This window comes from Carcharodon carcharias, chromosome 2 (assembly GCF_017639515.1).
Source record: "Carcharodon carcharias isolate sCarCar2 chromosome 2, sCarCar2.pri, whole genome shotgun sequence".
In the NCBI taxonomy this organism is placed as follows: Eukaryota; Metazoa; Chordata; class Chondrichthyes; order Lamniformes; family Lamnidae; genus Carcharodon; species Carcharodon carcharias.
Window position 1 is genome coordinate 211,040,344 of NC_054468.1, and position 18,676 is coordinate 211,059,019.

An 18,676-nucleotide genomic window follows, 5' to 3' on the forward strand; every position below is an offset into this window, starting at 1 on the left:
AACTGTCAAAATAAATGAGCATCAAGTCAAATATCTCTTCAAACCTTAATCCACATAGGAGCTCATCAACCTGTCTATCAAAACAAAACTTACAGTGTCCTTGATATCTAAATCAACAGCCCCTGCTGAGCTGAATACATTAATGAGGTCTGGAGCTTAGTTGCACAGCTGTGTCAACAAAACCTCTCGAGCTGAATATATTGAAACCTTTAAGGTATTGGAGCAGATAGCCATCTGTAAATATCAAAGTACAGGGTCAGATTTACACCTTAAAATCGGATCTCAATACTGTTGAATGGAGGAGAGCACTTTATCCACATGAGAAAGTGCTTAATGCATCTGAAGACATTTCCACTTTCACAATGCTGGTCAATTTAATGGTCATTTACCTTTTCTAAACAAAGACCTATTATCAATCACTGCAGTAAAAACATATTTAAATTTTCATACAGCATCTAATTATCACATGAAGTTGGCAACACCTTTTTAACCTACCTGTTAAAAAGTTCCTGACTCCAGGCTAAGGATCCCCCATAGTACATAACTCCTCTGAGGTGCCATGAATTTTGTGATCTACCAAAATAGATCCAAACCCATGAAAATTGCAGGGGGTGGGGTGGTGGGGTGCTGAAATTCCCACTCAGCGATGGAGTAGGCAAGGGTGTGATTGCTGGGGGAAGGGGGGAGGTGGAGGCTTCCTATCCACACCCTTAAAAATGCCACACGACGGGAATGGGGCAGGAATGTTGGAAATGGGTTCCACTCACCTTTTTAAATCCAACTCGCCTCTGTTCTAACATGGACAGAGGTATGAAAATCTGGCCCCTACTGCACCCAAGTCCCTGTAAGGTGTTGAGAATGTCGGGTTGTAAACGGTTATACTTGGAACTGTCGATTGCCTGTGAGAGTCAGCCTTTGCAGCATTGGAATTCTAAACGCAGCATTTTGAACATTTTGCTTTACTGCAGCCTATATATTGGCTCCACTGACACTGCAAAATAAAGTTTAATTGATAAATATTTGCCATTTGATCACTTCTATGGATGACTCCATAGAACCATAGAAAAGTTACAGCACAGAAAGAGGCCAGTCAGCCCAGCATGTCTGCGCTAGCTGAAAGAGAAAGAATAAAAAGAACTAGTTGCCCATTTTAATCCCACCTTCCACTTTTGTGTTATAAATGTGAGGTTTAAAGGATTGTTATGTTTCAGACTGTGGGCTGAATTTTGCCGTCGGTGAGCAGGGGGCGGGGCCCGTTCCCCGACATGTAAAATGACGCGGGATGACGTTGGGCGGAACCCCCGATGTCATCCCGCCCCATTTAAATTTTCAGGAAGGCGGGCCTGCAGCAAAATCAGATGCCGACCTGTCAATGGCCACATGAGGGGGACATGTTAAGGATTTTTTTTTCTATTTTTAATGTTTTTAAAACTCAGTGATCTCCCTGAGGCAGCACTTAGCCTCAGGGAGATGTGCACTATTTTGTGCGCATGTGCGAAAGAGCGCACTCTTGCATTTGGGGAGTCTCCCCCCTCCCCGCACAGGAAGCGCATAGTGCTTCCTGGTGGACGTCACGCTGGGCAGGCTCTAATTGGCCCGCCCACGTAAAATGGTAGCGGGACCCGCTTCTGCAGCAGGGATCGGCTCCCCGCCCGCTGGAGATTGGGTCAGGTCCACCCACCCGGTAGGCAGAAAATTCTGCCCAGTAACTCTAATTTAGAATAAAATGAAGAGGGATCATGTGACGTCTTCTGAAGTCTACCTAACAACAGACCTGGGTGACGTGGCTGTTAAAGATTAAAGAGAGGCCTGGATTGTTTCGTTGGGATGAAGGCGTAAAGTGTTCACACGTGGAGAATATGACAGCAGCATCTGTGTTTACAATGGTCAGACTGCTAGTGTCGAAAATCCCAAGAAGGTGTCGAGAATGTTGGGTTGTAAACGGTTATTCTTCAAAGTATCCATTTATTTCCAAGGTAGAATGGAGTCGGGGCCTCAAGGATAGCTAATCAGCATTTCTACCTGGAAAAAAAAAGGCCCATGTGATTTTTGTTGCCACGGTGTTGGGCTTTGAGATGGGAAGGGTTTTTAAGATATCCAGAAACTCACAGAGACAGTTAGTCTGCCAGGATCTGGGAGAGAGGGAGGAGCAAGAGGCCAAAAGTCTCCATTGTTTGCTGTGCAGGAATGTGGGTGGGAGCTCATGCTTAGATTGTAAAGGCCAAATTTGTGAGCATTTGAAATGAGGCTGGAAGATTCGTTTAGCTTGCCCTAGAGGGAAAAATCCCCAGAAAAAACCCTCACCGTGAAAGACGGTTCTGGAATTAAAAGTTACGAGGCTGGAAAAGGAAAGGAACTGAAGCAAACCCTCAGGAACTACTGGTCTGGGAACATTGAATGACTGCTTAAGAGACAGTGAAAGGTATTCTCAGTGAGTGGGTTTCTGAGTTGTATTAAAAGTAAAAGGGCAAAGTCCTGTTCTGTAGTTTACAGTACAAGTTACTTACAAAAATAGTGTTTAGTCATTTGTGCTTTTAGTCCATTTGTTACAGCATAAGTCTTAAAATGTGAAATCTCGTTGTTTTCCATTCAGCTATCAACTAGAAATTCAAATTTCTTTTGTTTTAAAGTTATCAGTCTCTCTGGAGATCATAACAGTTGTAATATAGGCAATACGGCAACAATTTCCACACAGCAAACTCCCATAAACAGCCATGCAATAATATCCAGATAGTCGGTGTTATGGTGTTGATTGAGCGATAAATACTGACAAGGATACTGGGAATAAACCCCCTGCTGTCAGTGCCATAGGAATTTTTACATCCACCCGAGTAGGGGGATGGGACCTTGGCCTAACTTCTCAACTTAAAGACAACACTTCTGACAGTGCAGCACTCCCTCATAACTGCATTGGAGTGTCAGCTTTGACTTTTGTGCTCAAGCACTAGGGTGCAACTTGAATGCAGAATCTTGTGACTCAGAGGCAAGAGAGCTACCAACTAAGCCACAGCTGATACGAGCACAGGAGGAAGTCAGTCTTAATTCTATGCCAGCCCTTTCAGAGTGCAATCCAATTGTTCTCACTCCCTGCTCTTTCCCCTATCTATGAAATTATTCTCCTGTATTTATTCAATTCCCTTTTGAAGGCTACAACTAAATATGTATTCACATATTCTATTAGGCAGTGCATCCTCAATTCTAACCACTCATTGTGTAAAACCATTTTTCCTCATGTCGCCTTTGGCTCTTACATTATTATACATACCTTGAGCATGGATGAATAAATATACACCTATGTCATTGGCCAGACTGGCATTAATTTCCCATCCCTAATTTTCCTGAGAAGGTGATGGTGGTCTATTTCCTTTCCTGATACAGACCATGTAGTGGAGGTGGTCCTACCATGCTGCTTGTCATTCTGTAGCATGCTAAGCTATTTCCAAGTTCAGTTAAGAGGTAGCCATGCTTGTGTGGGGCTGGGATCGCAATAGGCCAGATTGGGTAGGGACAAACTTCCTTTCCTAAAGGACACGAGTCAACCAGTTGGGTTTTAATGACAATCCAACGGGCTCATGTTGAAAAGGTGAGCGGGACACATCAGCAAATGCACTACTGAACGATACAACATTATGCACATAAAATGGCAGAGTACGCCAAGGTTTTAAAACACCGTTGATGATGATGGCAGACTGCTGCCTCAGGGAGCTGCAGACCTCCACAGAATAAATGAAACAATAAAAATGCTGCAAAATATGTCCATGCAGCACAATCAAGCACCCGAAAGCATACCTAAAAAAAAAAACAGTCCCCAGATATCTTGTTTTATTTCCCCACGGAGATTTCATTCGCCCTGGATCAAGGTGTGAGTAAAAATGTCTAGGCTGCCTGGTTGAATGGCCCACCCGCCAACCATAAAAAGTGGCTGAGCCACGAAAAATCGCTTTCAAGTGCCTCCTTAATAGGCTTAATTGCCCGCTTAATTGTCGGCAGTTGCGCTTCTGACTGTCACACACGGCTACTGAGCGAGATATCGCGTGAGTGCGCAATGACGTCGGGATGCTCACCCGACGTCATCTTGCACTATTTTGTGGCCAGACAGGTCAGGCACATGCCCACCTGTGGGACGTAAAATTCTGGCCCAGGTTTCATATAAGTGGTACCTTGAATAGAACAGGAGGAAAAGAAAAGCAGCGGTGATAAGAATGTATGATCGTTACCTGTCTCACAGCCTCCAACAGCTCTTAGCATCTCAATCTTAGGAGAAGGGCTTTGTCATTCTGTGAAAGTACAGCTTCCTCCAAAGAGAGAGAAAGAGAAGAAAACAGGACACTTGGGCGTGGTAGGTGGTACAATGTTATGGTTTGATTATTGCCTCAATTATATGCATAATCTACTTCTACTAGATCTCCAGTTCTGGCCTCTCTTCAATCAAATTTTGCTGTAGTGACCTTTCTATTATAAGCTGTGCTGGTACAACATTCACTTGCTGAAATTAAGTCATTTTGCTGTTTACAACTTCAAGAAATTGGTTTATAACTTCCAGTGTAAAATATATAGCCTTGGATAATGATAGCTTAATTGGTAAGGGACTGCCCAATGCTAAAGAGACAAGGATTTGTTTCCTTTTTTGCACAGAGCCATCATTAGCAATAGCATTCCTAGTCTAGGAGATGTGGGGTGTGGAACATAAGCCAGGATTTTTGCTCCTTATCACTATCTAGTTATACTCATTAGAACGTGCTCCTGTGTACATGGGGAATGAGGATAGGTTAGAGTTTAATTATGATGCCTCTCACATTTATATAGTGTGTCAGTATCCATTAACTAAGCATTAGATAGTGAGGTATCAGAGGCTGTGGAACTCTAGCCAACATGAGTCAGTGCCTTTAGGAGAGGTGGAAAATAAAGGTGGTTGGTTGGGGGGGGAATAGTTTCTGTTCAGAGTCACAGATCAATTACATAAATGAATGAAATGCATAGCAATCTGGAAGGACACCATTCATTTCAGTACAAACTTCATAATCATAATAATTGCATGATCAGTCATTCAGATATTATGAATAAGAAATGTATTTACACAGTACCTCATCATGTTGAAATATCTCAAAGTGCTTCAGACAATAATTTATCTTAAAGTAAAGTGACTTGTCATGCAAACACAGCAGCCATTTTGTATCAGCTATGCCTTGCAAACAGCAATGAACTGAATGACCCAGTTAATTAATTTTACTTTGATCTTATTGGTTGAGGGATGAATGTATCAATATAAAAGGATCCAACTGAGAACTGGACATTAGCTTCAGATCTTAGTTGCTAGATAATTAAGAAGTTACTGTAAGTGACAATTTTTTTTATAAATTAATATACTTTTGTTGATCACTGATGAGAACATCAACTTAAGAGTTGACTAGGAGAATTACTGAAGCTGAACATATGAAGGAACTGAATAAATTCACAATGATGAAATTAAGCCATTACAGTATAGTCACTTTGCCATTAGGATCATTCCTTCAGACTAATTGCCCCAGTGATAGCTTCAATATTCATCATTTAAATGCATTTATATCTTTCAGAAAAATATGAATAAACTGAAAAGTAGATGAAAGAATGCTAAAAGTAACTAATATTATCTGTGTTTTGAGAAGGTGAAACCATCTTTTAAAATCTCTTATTAGATAATTGGATAGCCATTTAGTGTAATGTGTCTAATCTTTACCAGCTAGAAATTCAAATATATATGAAAGCAAGCTGTGATATCTGGAGAAGTTGTAAAAATTTAATAACACACACTATGCACCCCCCAGAATGGCAGTCAGTTCAGAAGTTTTCAGGTCACTGCACTCAAGACAATTAATGACTCAACTAATTATTCTACTGTGCAATACAATTATGTTCGGCAAACAGTTAAATAGGTCTCTGCCCTGCAGGTACACAGCACTGACCACCAGGAACCTCTTTATATTGATGTAGATAATTAAAGAGTGAAGCTTTCTCTGAAACATTAACAAGTCTATTAAGCTAAACAAAAAAAAAGCAAACAGGAGAAAGTGCAAAAATAAGAATTTCTTCTTTGAGTTTGCACACTTTTTTCTGAGGCTATTTTGTCGCTGCTCTGGTGGAGTTTTATTTTTGGTTTGCGTGGAGCATCCGATATGATATCACACTAGCAATAATAAAATACTGAAAAAGGTAGGCCTTAACAAGTTTAAATAAAACTTTAAATAAAAAGCGTGTTGAAATTATAAGCTTGATTTTAATTGCCAATGGAAAGCTGGTAAAGTCGGATTGTTGTTGTGTTGGTGTCAGAGGATTGCATGTGGTATCAGGTAGCCCTTCGGCATTAGTCAAGTGTCAGAGATGTCCATCTTTTCTCAACCTTCAACTCCTGGCTACCCAATTTTCAGGTGCAATTTGGATGGCTGTGAGTTGAATTTCTTCCGTATGAAATTGATATATATAGTTAACAATTGCTATTCGTGCAACCAATGTAACTCCAAGCCAGTCAGTTGTGTCAAACTGCTTCACAATTCAGGAAAGCAACCATCATCTTCTTAGGATAATGGGGATTGAGCAATAAATTTCCAGTGAGGCCCACATCCCAAATTAAAAATTAAGTATTTCATTTCTCAACTAATTTTACATCCGATTTATAAATTGGCACCTCCTCTGATATCCCAGCTGGTTAAAGCAGAGAATTGTGGCAATAAATCATTTTAAATCTTAAAATTTAAGTTTTAAATGTGTAAAATTAGAAATTACAACCATACAAACATACAATGAGGAGCAGGAGTAGGCCATTCAGCCCCTCAAACCTGCTCCGCCATTTAATAAGATCATGGCTGATCTGATAGTAACCTGAAACCCGCGTTCCACCTATAACTGCCGATAACCTAACACCCCTTTGCAAAACAAGAATCTATCCACTGCTGTCTTAAAAATATTCAAAGGGCAGAATTTTGCCCTGGGATTTTTGCCCTGGCGGTGGGCGGGCAGCTGACCCCCACCCACTGAAATGGGGCCCGCCCCCATTTTGAGCGGACGGACCAATTAAGGCCCCACCCAACAGCCTGCCCAACAGGAAGTGCAGGGAGGAGGGATTCCCCATCTGTCAAAGTGCGCTCTTTTGCGCATGCTAGTGAAAGAGTGCACTTCTCCCTGAGGCAAAGTCCTGTCTCAGGGAGATTAGTGACAGGTAAGAAAAGTCAAAAAATAGAAAAATTAAAAGATGATTAACATGTCCCCCTCATGTGACAATGTCACACGAGATGGGACATGTTAATAAAAATGACAAACTTTATTAGACTTTTTAAAAACGGACATGAAACCTCGTCCCGCCAGTGGATGAGGTTTCATGTTTTATCAGAAGCCTGCTGGGGCTCCTGGCCTGCCCGCCAGCCTTAAGGTTGGATGGGCAGGTCTTTAATTATCTTAATTAGCCTGTCAATGGCCTTCATTGGCCATTGACAGGTCGGCGGGCGGACAGAGAAATCAGCTGTCCGCCCGCCTTCTAAAAATTTAAAAGGGACCAGGATGAAGTTGGGGGTTCCTCCCGACATCATCCCGCATCATTTTCCCCTCAGCGAGCGGGCCCTGCCCCCAAATTGCCGACCGAAAAATTCCGCTTCCACCAGAGCTTGCTTCACTATTAAGATATTCAAACTGAGGACAGTATAAAGTACCACCATGAAAAAAAAATCACATTTCTGCCCTTGGTTGTTATCTTCCCATCTTTTCCATTCCTGTCCCATACCCCCACCTCCCAAACCACCCCCTCCAAGTCTCCCACCTACTCAAGCTCCATCTCCATTAGTCTGCAATTTTTCTACCAGCTTCCTCCTGTTCTCTCCATTTTCCTCTCTTCCATGAAACCTACCTGCTGTTCCTTTGACCGGCTCCATGCTCAACTCCATTTGTTGCAGAGCTTTCAGATCCATCAGTCCTACTGTCTGAACCTTTTTCTCTAAATCCCTCTTCTTCTCTCCCGACATCCTTCACATAACCCATCTTTTTTTTTTCAACCAAGCTGTCAGGTAACCTGAATTTAAAATCATCTTCCTTCCCAGGTCAATTGGCTTAGTTGATCACAGGGTCAAGGATGTCATGGAATGGCTGTAGGGCATTCTGAAGGGGTAGGGTGAACAGCCAGAGGTCATGGTCCTTGTTGGGACCAAAGACATAGGAAAAAAGAGAAATGAGGTCCTGCAAGCAGACTTTAGGGAGTTAGGTAGGAAATTGAAAAGCAGGACTTCACAAGGTAGTAATCTCTGGCACAGAAGGATAGAGCAGATGAATGCGTGGCTGGAGAGATGGCGCATGAGGGTGGGCTTTAGGCTCCTGGGGCATTGGGACCATTTCTGGGGGAGACGGGATCTGTACAAGTTGGACAGGTTACATCTGAACAGGAACGGGACCAACATCCTTGCGGGGAGGTTTGCTAATGCTGTTGGGGTGGATTTAAACTAAATTGGTAGGTGAATGGTACCCTGAAAAGTGGTTCAGAGGGGAGAGAAGCTGAGATGGAATTAGAAGTTAAAATGCTAGTAAGTGAGTCTGGAAGGCAGAGGAAAAATAGGTTAGGTAAGAAAGAAGTGAGTTTAGCAAGGCTAAATGGAATATATTTTAATGCGAGGAGCCTAAGGAATAAGACAGACAAGCTGAGGCTACAGATAAGCACGTTGGAGTATGATATCATAGATATGACCGAGACTTGGCTAAAAGAAGGGCAGGATTGGCAGCTCAACATTCCTGGTTATAGAATATTCAGACGAAGAGATGGGGTCGCAATATTGATTAAGGAATCAATTATAGCAGTGAGGAGGGATGATACCTTAGAAGGATCAACAAATGAGGCCATTTGGGTAGAAGTAAAAAAAACACAAAAGGGGTAAACACACTGTTGGGAGTGTACTATAGGCCCCCAAATAGTCAGGGAGGAATAGAAGATCGAATATGTAATCAAATTTCAGACAAGTGTAAGAATAATAAGGTAGTAATGGTAGGGGATTGTAACTGCTCAAATATTAACTGGGATAGTTTTAGTGTGCAAGATAAGGAGGGAGCAAAATTCTTAAGTTGCATCCAGGAGAACCTTTTTAGCCTGTACGAAGAAAGCCCAAAAAAGGAGGGGGCAGTTCTGGACCTAATATTCGGAAATGAGCCTGAGTAGGTAGAAAGCAAATCAGTAGGGGAGCATTTTGGAGATAGTGACCATAATTCAGTCAGATTTAGGATAGTTATGGAAAATGATAAGGTTGGGCTGGAAATAAAAGTCCTAAACTGGGGAAAGCCTAAGTTTACTGAGATGAAATACAATTTGGCCCAAGTGGACTGGAAGCAGCTATTTACAGATAAAACTGTCAGAGTAGTGGGAGGCATTCAAGGAGTAAATAGCAAGAACACAGGGCAAATATGTTCCTGTAAAGACAAAGCGGGGGACCAAGTCCAGAAAACCCTAGATGTCAAGGGACATAAAGGTTAGGATAAAGAGAAAAAGAGAAGCTTAAGGCAGATACCGAGGGCTCAATATGGCAGAGTCCCTACAGGAGTATAAAAAGTGCAGAGGGGAGCTTAAAAAGGAAATTAGAAAAGCTAAGAGAGTGCATGAGAAAGCAGTGGTGGATAGAATAAAGGAACACTCAAAAGTTTTTTTAAACATATTAAAGAGCAAGAGAATAACTTGGGATAGAGTAGGGCCAATTAGGGACCATAGAGGTAATCTGTGTGTGGACCTGGAAGACATGGGTACTGTCCTCAATAAATACTTTGTGTTGGTCTTCACAATAGATAAGGACGACACAGGTAAAGACATCAAGAGTGGAAGACTGTGAAATATTAGAGGAAATTAACATTGAGAGAGAGGAGGTATCCACGGGTTTAGCGGCCTTAAAAGTGGTAAATCCGCAGGCCCAGATGAGATGTATCCCAGGCTGTTGAGGGAGACAAGGGAAGAGATATCAGGGGCCCTGGCAGTAACTTTCAAATCCTCTCTGGCCACAGTTGAGGTGCCTGAGGACTGCTAACATTGCCACATTATTAAAAAAGGGAGGAAGGAATAGACCAGGAAATTACAGGCCAGGCAGTCTAACCTTGGTGGTGGGGAAGTTACTAGAAAGAATTTTGAGGGTCAGAATATATCTGCACTTCGAGACATATGAATTAATTAGGGATAGTCAGCATAGATTTGTTAAGGGAAAGTCGTGTTTGACAAATTTGATTGAATTTTTTGAGGAAGTAACCAGAAGTAACCAGAAAAGCAAGGCTTTTGATAAGGTCCCTCAGGGCAGACTGGTCAAGAAAGTAAAGGCCCATGGGATCCAAGGCACGTTGTATCCAAAATTGGCTGAGAGGCAAGGAGCAGAGGGTGTTGGTGGAGGGATGTTTCTGTAACTGGAAGTCTGTTTCCAGTGGAGTTCCAAAGGGCTCGGTGCTGGGGTCCTTGCTGTTTGTGGTGTACATAAATGACTTGGACTTAAATGTAGGTGATATGATCAAGAAGTTTGCGATGACACGAAAATTTGTAGGGTGATAAATAATGAGGAGGATAGCCGTAAATCATAGGAGGATATCAATGGTCTGGTCAGGTGGGCAAATGGAATTCAACCCAGAAAAGTGTGAGGTAATGTACTTAGGGAGGGCTAACAAGGCAAGGGATTACACTACGAATGGTAGGACCTTGGAAAATACTGAAGATCAGAGGCACCTTGGTGTGCCTTTCCACAGTTCCCTGAAGGTGGCAGGGCAGGTAGATAAGGTGGTTAAGGTGGCATTTGGGATACTTTTGCCTTTATTAGCCAAGGCATAAAATACAAGAGCAGGGAGGTTATGCTGGAACTGTATAAAATGCTAGTTAGGCCACAACTGGAGTACTGCATGCATTTCTGTTCACCACATTATAGGGAAGGATGTGATTGCATTGGAGAGGGTGCAGAGGAGAATTACCAGGATAATGCCTGGGCTGGAGGGTCTGAGCTCTGAGGAAAGATTGGATAAGCTGGGGTTGTTTTCCTTGGAGCAGCGAAGATTGAGAGGGCACCTGATAGAGGTGTATAAGATTATGAGGTGCATGGATACGGTGGATAGGAAGGCACTTTTTCCATTAGTAGAGGGGCCAATAACCAGGGGGCATAGATTTAAGGTAAGGAGTAGAAGGCTAAGAGGGGAGTTGAGGAGAAATGTTTCACCCAGAAGGTGGTGGGAGTCTGGAACTCACTGCCTGAAAGGGTGGTTGAGTAAGAAACTCCCGTAACACTTCAGAAGTATTTAGATATTCACTTGCGTTGCCATAGCCTCCAGGGCTATGGGCCAAGCACTGGAAGATGGGATTAATGTAGTCAGATCTTTGTTGACTGACGCAGACATGATGGGCCACATGGCCTCCTTCTGTGCTGTAAACATCTATGGGCAAAATCTTTAGCTCGGCAGGCAGGCACATCCGACCTGCTCGAGCATGAAATGACATGCACTGACGTCAGGTGAGCATGCGGACATGCACAATAGTTCAGTCAGTAGACACGCTCTGGAGCTAGCAGCGCACCCACTGACAATTAAAAGGCCTGTTAAGGCCATTAAACAAATCAGTAAACTTAAATTTTTCACTGCCCATCATAGTCACATGAGGAGACATGTTTCATGACATTCTTATTTTCTTTATTTTTTCATATAAGTCTTCATCTCCCTGAGGCAGCTCTGTGCCTCAGGGGAATTGTGAAGCACACACTCGCGTGCATGCGTGAAGTTCATGCTCGCCCCGCTCAGCCTCCGACCCCCGCTGAGCGCTGCCACTCGCGTTTCATGCTGGGCAGGTCTTAAATCAGCCGGCCAGTGTGAAATTGCCTTCCGGCCTCAATCGTGGGCGGAAGTCGGCTTCCTGGTCGCCCCCACCGAGCCTACCCCAACATGGGTGAAATTCTGCCCTATGAGTCTATGAGGAATGGCCAAGTATCAGAGAGGGGTTGGCATCTGTGGAATTGTAAACCAACAAGGAGTCAGTGCTTTCAGGAGAGGAGAAGAGAAAAGTGATGGAATAATAGGGATATAAAAGGGTAAATTACTTATAATTATTGGTAAATTGTATTTTATTGACTGTATAATGTCAATAATTGTACTAGCCATTTTCATTTTAAATATAGAATGATTCAGGAAACTTTTTTATGTTGATCTCTTGTTTCAACAATTATCTGAATAGCTCAAGATTAGCCTTTGGAAGAGAGTACGACCTATGAGGTTGTGAAAGTAATGTTATACTGAGGGAAATTTATAAATTCTGTACATAAATCAGCATATTTTAAAAATGAAAAGGAAAATAATGGATGCATCTCTCCTTGTTTAATGCAGGTTTTATGGATGCTCACTTCAGTGTGCAGAGCATAGTTTTTGGTAAAAGAATAGATAATTATCTTTTGATCTTTATGCTTTTATAAGGATTGAATTGAGTAGTACAGGGGCTGCAGAAGAAAGCAGATTTGAAATTCAAAATAAGTATTCAGCTGCTTTCCAGTAAACTGAACCTGTAGTTTATTTGTAATCCAGGACAAGCTCATGCAAATACCCAGTTTTCACACTCAGAAGCTCTACTTATATTACACAGAATTACATTGAAAGTACAGCACAGCAACAGGCCATTCAGTCTATAGCTGGTCCATGCCACTGTTTATGGTCCACATGAGCCTCCTCCCACCCACCCCTTTTCATCTAACCCCATCAGCAGAACCATCAATTCCATTCTCCCTTGTCTGCTCATCTAGCTTCCCCTTAAATGCATCACTGCCATTCAGCTCAACTAATCCTTTTTGTAGTGAGTCCCACATTCCAGCCACTCTCACTAAAGAATATTACAGTACTACTTCAGGTAATATAAGCAAGATGATATAAATGTTGACAGACAGACAACGCCACCTCTGAAGGTTTTGTTCCTTCCTTTTTCCACATGCTCCCATTGGTTGCAGAGATCGTCACAGATCACCATTTATTTGAAGCTTTAAGCCCGCTTATTAATTGCCTAATAATAGCAATTTTCATCTATATAGCACCTTTTAATGGAAAACTATCCCAAAACATTTTACAGGAAAGGATGAAAAAAACTATTGAGAACATAAGAAATGGATAATGAGCCAAGGTCACCTGAGAGCTTGATTAAAAAAAAAGAGATGGTTATGTGAAGGATTTTAACTGTGGGGCGAGAAGAAGAGGGGTTTTTGGAAAAGGGTTCAGACAGTTGGACTGAGAGAGCTAAAAGCTCTGCCACAAATGGAGTTGAGCATGTAGCCAATCAAAGGAATAGGAGATAGGTTTCATGAAAGAGAGGGAATGGGATCTGGGAGGATGCTGATAGTGAAAATGCAGACTAATGGGGATGGAGCTTGAGCAGGTGGGAGACTTAGGAGGGGGTGGGTGGGGAGTGGGGGTATGGGGCAGGAATGAAAAAGATGGGAAGATAACAACCAAGGCCAGAAATGTGATTTTTCATTATGGTAGTTTATACTGTCCTCAATTTGAATATATTAATAGTGAAGCAAGTTCTGGTCATAATTTCCATTCTTACACATTCAAAACATAATTTTTTTACCTAATGACTTTCTAAATAAAAGATCATTTTTTGACACTTATAGTTGTAGGGTTTTTTTCCTCAATAAAGGCATCTTGTTACTATTCCACTTTTTAAAAAAGCAAAGCTGCTTGGTGTTTCATGCAGAACTAATTCCTTACTTTGTCAATGTATGTGTTTGAAAGGATACTTTGGTGATGACAATTTATTAAATGTTGCAATATGCAAAGAATCACATTAAGTGATATTTATTACACTTTTAAACCATGTGCGTCATAAATTGTAATTTTTTGAAAAAATAACTTGTTGATTTAAATAATGAATGCTTGGTATTATATTGTGGCCCAATAGCAACTCGTTGTGGATTCATATATTTCGATTAAAAAGATCAATTAACAAATATTTGTGAAGAACGAGCATGGAGTTATTTGCCTTATCAGAATTTAACACCTCAATAAAAGCAAAACTGTAACAGCCTAGCTTACTCAAGTGAGATCAACTTGCAAAGCATTGCCAACCTATACTAATCTATTAAAACCATGATTAATATTACGCAAACAAATTGTGGGATCGCGGCAGCATACAGCAATTGATGATAATTGAGCAGTTGTGTTATCTCTCACAGATGGTCCAGTCTGTGGAACCATGTGGTTTCCAGTGACATCATTCAGGTACTGTTGCATAACACAGCTCAACAACACATTTCTTGCTCCCTCCTGGATTTTTACATCTTTACAACAACAAATTGCATTATACAGGACCTTTTAATGTAGTAAAATGTCCCAAGGCACTCCAGAGGAGCGTTATCAAACAAAATTTGATGCAGAGGCACATAAGGAAATATTGGGACAGATGACCAAAAAGCTTAGTCAAAGGGGTAGGTTTTAAGGTGCACCTGAAAGGAAGGGCGAGAAGTGGAGAGATTTAAGGATTAAGTCCAGATTTTAGGGCTTAGGTTTCCAAAGGCACAGGTGCCAATGGTGGATGCACAATAGGCCAGAAACGGAGGAACACAGAGATCTCAGAGGGTTATAAAGCTGGATGAGGTTACAGAGCAAGGGAGGCATGGGCACATCAAGACATATGAAATCAAGGATCAGAGTTACAGGCTTGAAGCATGGTGATTGTGAATGTCCAACTCAATTGAATATTCAGTTCCTCCATTTGAAAAACATCAGTCATATACTATAAATATTAGTAGGGCAAAGGGAATAAGTAAACTTGTTCTTGGAATGATTTTTGAGTGCAGATTATTGAAACCTTAGTCTTTTGATGCACCACATTGCTAAGGAACCAGCAGTGTTCCACTATATCTCTTCTAAACTAACAGAAACACTATCTGTTTTCCATAAGCCTTTTCAATTTTAATGATATGTTCTCTATATTCTTGCTACATTTCCCAGAGGTCAACTTACTACAATTTACATTACAGTTCCAGAGATTAATCATTGACCAAAATCTTATATTTTCTCGCTGCACAATAAATTAGTATAAAGCTCTTGAAAATTCTGCAAGGACGTCCCTCTTTCAGAACTGAATGACCAGAATATAACTAGCCTTTCAACTTCTCAATGCTGCTGCAGGAGGGCTGAATGGGAATACTTCAAAGGTGATAACCCTTTAATCTTCTCTAATTTGCTCTTTAGATAGGCAAAGGACATATAATAATCTTTACTGTTGTATGATGACAAGTAGATTCTTTTTGTATCTATTGCTAAACCCTGGTGGGGGCCCAATTATGGCAGCTTTAAATGGTATAATGATGTTAGTTATTTTAAATTAGAATCAAACAAACTGACCCAATGGCTCCAGGAGCACATTTTTCATTTTAATTGACTTAAAGGGGATCTGTAGAACAAAATAATGTACAAGTGACTAAAAATGAAATTAAACTTCAAGGGCATGAAATTAGTCTCAGACAGAAGCATATAATAGGCAATAACCCTAACTAAGTGTACCCATTGCTGTTCTATTTTTCTCTAGACATCTTACTTGGGTTCCGCATTATTGACCATACAGCCGGAGTGTATCATTAGCTCCCCGATGTGTAGATAAATGCAACGTGGTGTGGGATCAAACAGAGAATCCTTGCCTGAGCATTCTGACTTACTGGAGCATGTTATCACTCGATCTTTTTGCCTTCAGTAGGCAGATGCATTATATTCTATTGTCATGGACTTTCCTAATTAAAATACTTTAACCAAATAACCTTTTGTAAATTAGTTATGTTTTTATTAATAATAAACCATGGGGGTGCAATAAACATTAATAGCAATCAGTTAAGGTTCTAAATCATGAGTTCATATTTCTGTGTAAGGAAATATGCAGTGCATTCAAACTAAGGACTTTGTGCCTGCTAGGTGACATGGAATTAAAGTAGCTTGGTCAGGCAAACTCATAGGTTGATCAAGGAAGAGTTGCACAATCATCATTCAGAGATGAGAATTTGTGGGATTTGTTAGAATGTTGCTTAACGTTTATGCTAGAGGCATTTTGCACATTCTACTTTTAAAATTGATTTGGATATTGTGCTATTCTTGCAAACTCAATGCAGAATGTTCAAGCACTGGAGTGCAAACTCATCAAATTAATTTGAGGCTGTGTATAATTTGTGCCTCACTTCTCAGAACAGTCACCAGCCACCACTACTGGCATGATTACTGTATAAATAGCCAGGCTGTTCGGTTGAAAACTACTTACCACCAGAAGCTTCAGCTTTCATCTATGAACACCATCTGTGTTTGAATACTGCAAATCACTGTCAATATAATGTAGTTATGAGGGATAACTTTTTCTTTCATGTTTCCTTTATCAGTATATCTTCAAAGGATTTTGGATGTTATATCTCTGGTGGATTTTATGCTAGTCCGTCACCTTGAGACAGGCAGAAAGATCACACTAAGTCACTGATTCTTTAGTAGCATTTTACCACATAAGAAGTGAGCGACCATGCTTCAACGATTAGTTTTATATTAAAAGGTAGCTCAAGAGAATAGATTTTCATGTCACCTTTGAAGCAGATTAGCCAAATTTTTAAATCCCATTTGTAAGTGTAAACATTGTTAAACTTGTTTGTGGATTATAGCCTGTGCTTCAGTCTGAAGTCTTGTTGTTTAACACTCTAGGTGAGGCTATACCTCACCTGACGTGTTGCTAGTGCATGCCAGTAACGTTAGATGAATCCATAACCAAATACAATGGAACAAGTCAGGTGAAGGATGAAGCCTAAACTATGGAAGAGATTGGTGGCTGAAAATTAGCCGGAATGTGTCCCTACAATTTTTAAAAACAGCGTAACATGACTGATCATAATCAGACATGTGCCATGTTTACCATATTCCATAACAACCCATTGCCACATGTACTGGGTATGTTACAGTCAGTTTTCTCAGGCCTAAAGCAGCCAAACCAGTGCTCCTTAAAAGGGACCACTTGAGGCTACCACTTGAAAAGTAAGAGTTAAAGTGTCGACGTGAATTTATTCATTCGTGGGATGTGGGCTTTGCTGGCTGGGCCAGCATTTATTGCCCATTCCTAATTGTCCTTGAGAAGGTATTGGTGAGCTGCCTTCTTCAACCGCTGCAGTCCATGTGGTGTAGGCGCACCCACAGTGCTGTTAGGAAGGGAGTTCCAGAGTTTTGACCCAGCGACGGTGAAGGAACAGTGATGTATAATTCCAAGTCAGGGTAGTGAGTTACTTGGAGAGGAATCTCCCGGTAGTGGTGTTCTCATCTATCTGCTGCCCTTGTCCTTCTAGGTGGTAGTGGTCGTGGGTTTGGAAGGTGCTGCCTAAGTGGTGAATTCCTGCAGGGCATCTTGTGGATAGTACACACTGCTGCTAGTGTGCTTCGGTGGTGGAGGGAGTGAATGTTTGTGGATGTGGTGCCAATCAAATGGGCTGCTTTATCCTGAATGGTGTACAGCTTCTTCAGTGTTGTGGGTGCTGCATTCATCCAGGCAAGTGGGGAGTATTCCATTATACTCCTGACTTGTGCCTTGTAGATGGTAGACAGGCTTTGTGGAGTCAAGAGGTGAGTTACTTATTGCACGATTCCTAGCCCCTGACCTACTCTTGTAGTCACAGTATTTATATGACAAGTCCAGTTCAGTTTCTGGTCATCCCCAGGATGTTGATAGTGGGGGATTCAGTGATGGTAATGCCATTGAACATCAAGGGGCAATGGTTGGATTCTCTCTTGTTGGAGATAGTCAATGCCTGACTTGTGTGGCGCGAATGTTACTTGCCACTTGTCAGCCCAAGCCTGGATATTGTCCAGGTCCTGCTGCATTTGGACATGGACTGCTTCAGTATCTGAGGAGTTGCAAATGGTGCTGAACATTGTGCAATCATCAGCAAACCGACCTTATGATGGAAGGAAAGTCATTGATGAAGCACCTGAAGATGGTTGGGCCTAGGACACAACCCTGAGGAACTCCTGCAGTGATGTCCTGGAGCTGAGATGACTGATCTCCAACAACCACAACCATCTTCCTTTGTGCTAGGTATGACTCCAACCAGTGGAGAGTTTTCCCCCAATTTCCATTGACTCCAATTTTGCTAGGGTTCCTTGATGCCACACTCGGTCAAATGCTGCCTTGATGTTAAGGGCAGTCACTCTCACCTCACCTTGGGAGTTCAGCTCTTCTGTCCATGTTTAAATCAAGGCTGTAATGAGGTCAGGAGCTGAGTGGCCTTGGCAGAAGCCAAACTGTGCTTTAGTGAGCAGGTTATTGCTAAGCAAGTGCCTCTTGATAGCACTGTTGATGACCCCTTCCATTAGTTTATTGATGATGGGGAGTAGACTGATGGGGTGGTAATTGGCCTGGTTGGATTTGTCCTGCTTTTTATGTACAGGACATACCTGGGCAATTTTCCACATAGCCAGGTAGATGCCAGTGTTGTAGCTGTACAGGAACAGTTTGGCTAGGGGCACAGCAAGTTCTGGAGCACAAGTCTTCAGTACTATTGCCGGAATATTGTCAGGCCCCATAGCCTTTGCAATATCCAGTGCCTTCAGCCGTTTCTTGATATAATGTGGAGTGAATCAAATTGGCTAAAGACTGGCATCTCTGATGCTGAGGACCTCTGGAGGAGGCCGAGAAGGATCATCCACTCAGCACTTCTGGCTGAAG

At 41.7% G+C, this 18,676-nt stretch overlaps 1 protein-coding gene across 4 annotated transcripts in view; it reads left to right on the forward strand.

The window, feature by feature from the left end:
- Window positions 1-18,676, forward strand: part of LOC121273535 (regulator of G-protein signaling 7) — a 464,890-nt gene that overhangs the window by 150,028 nt on the left and 296,186 nt on the right. The gene's annotated exons all lie outside the window — the stretch shown is intronic.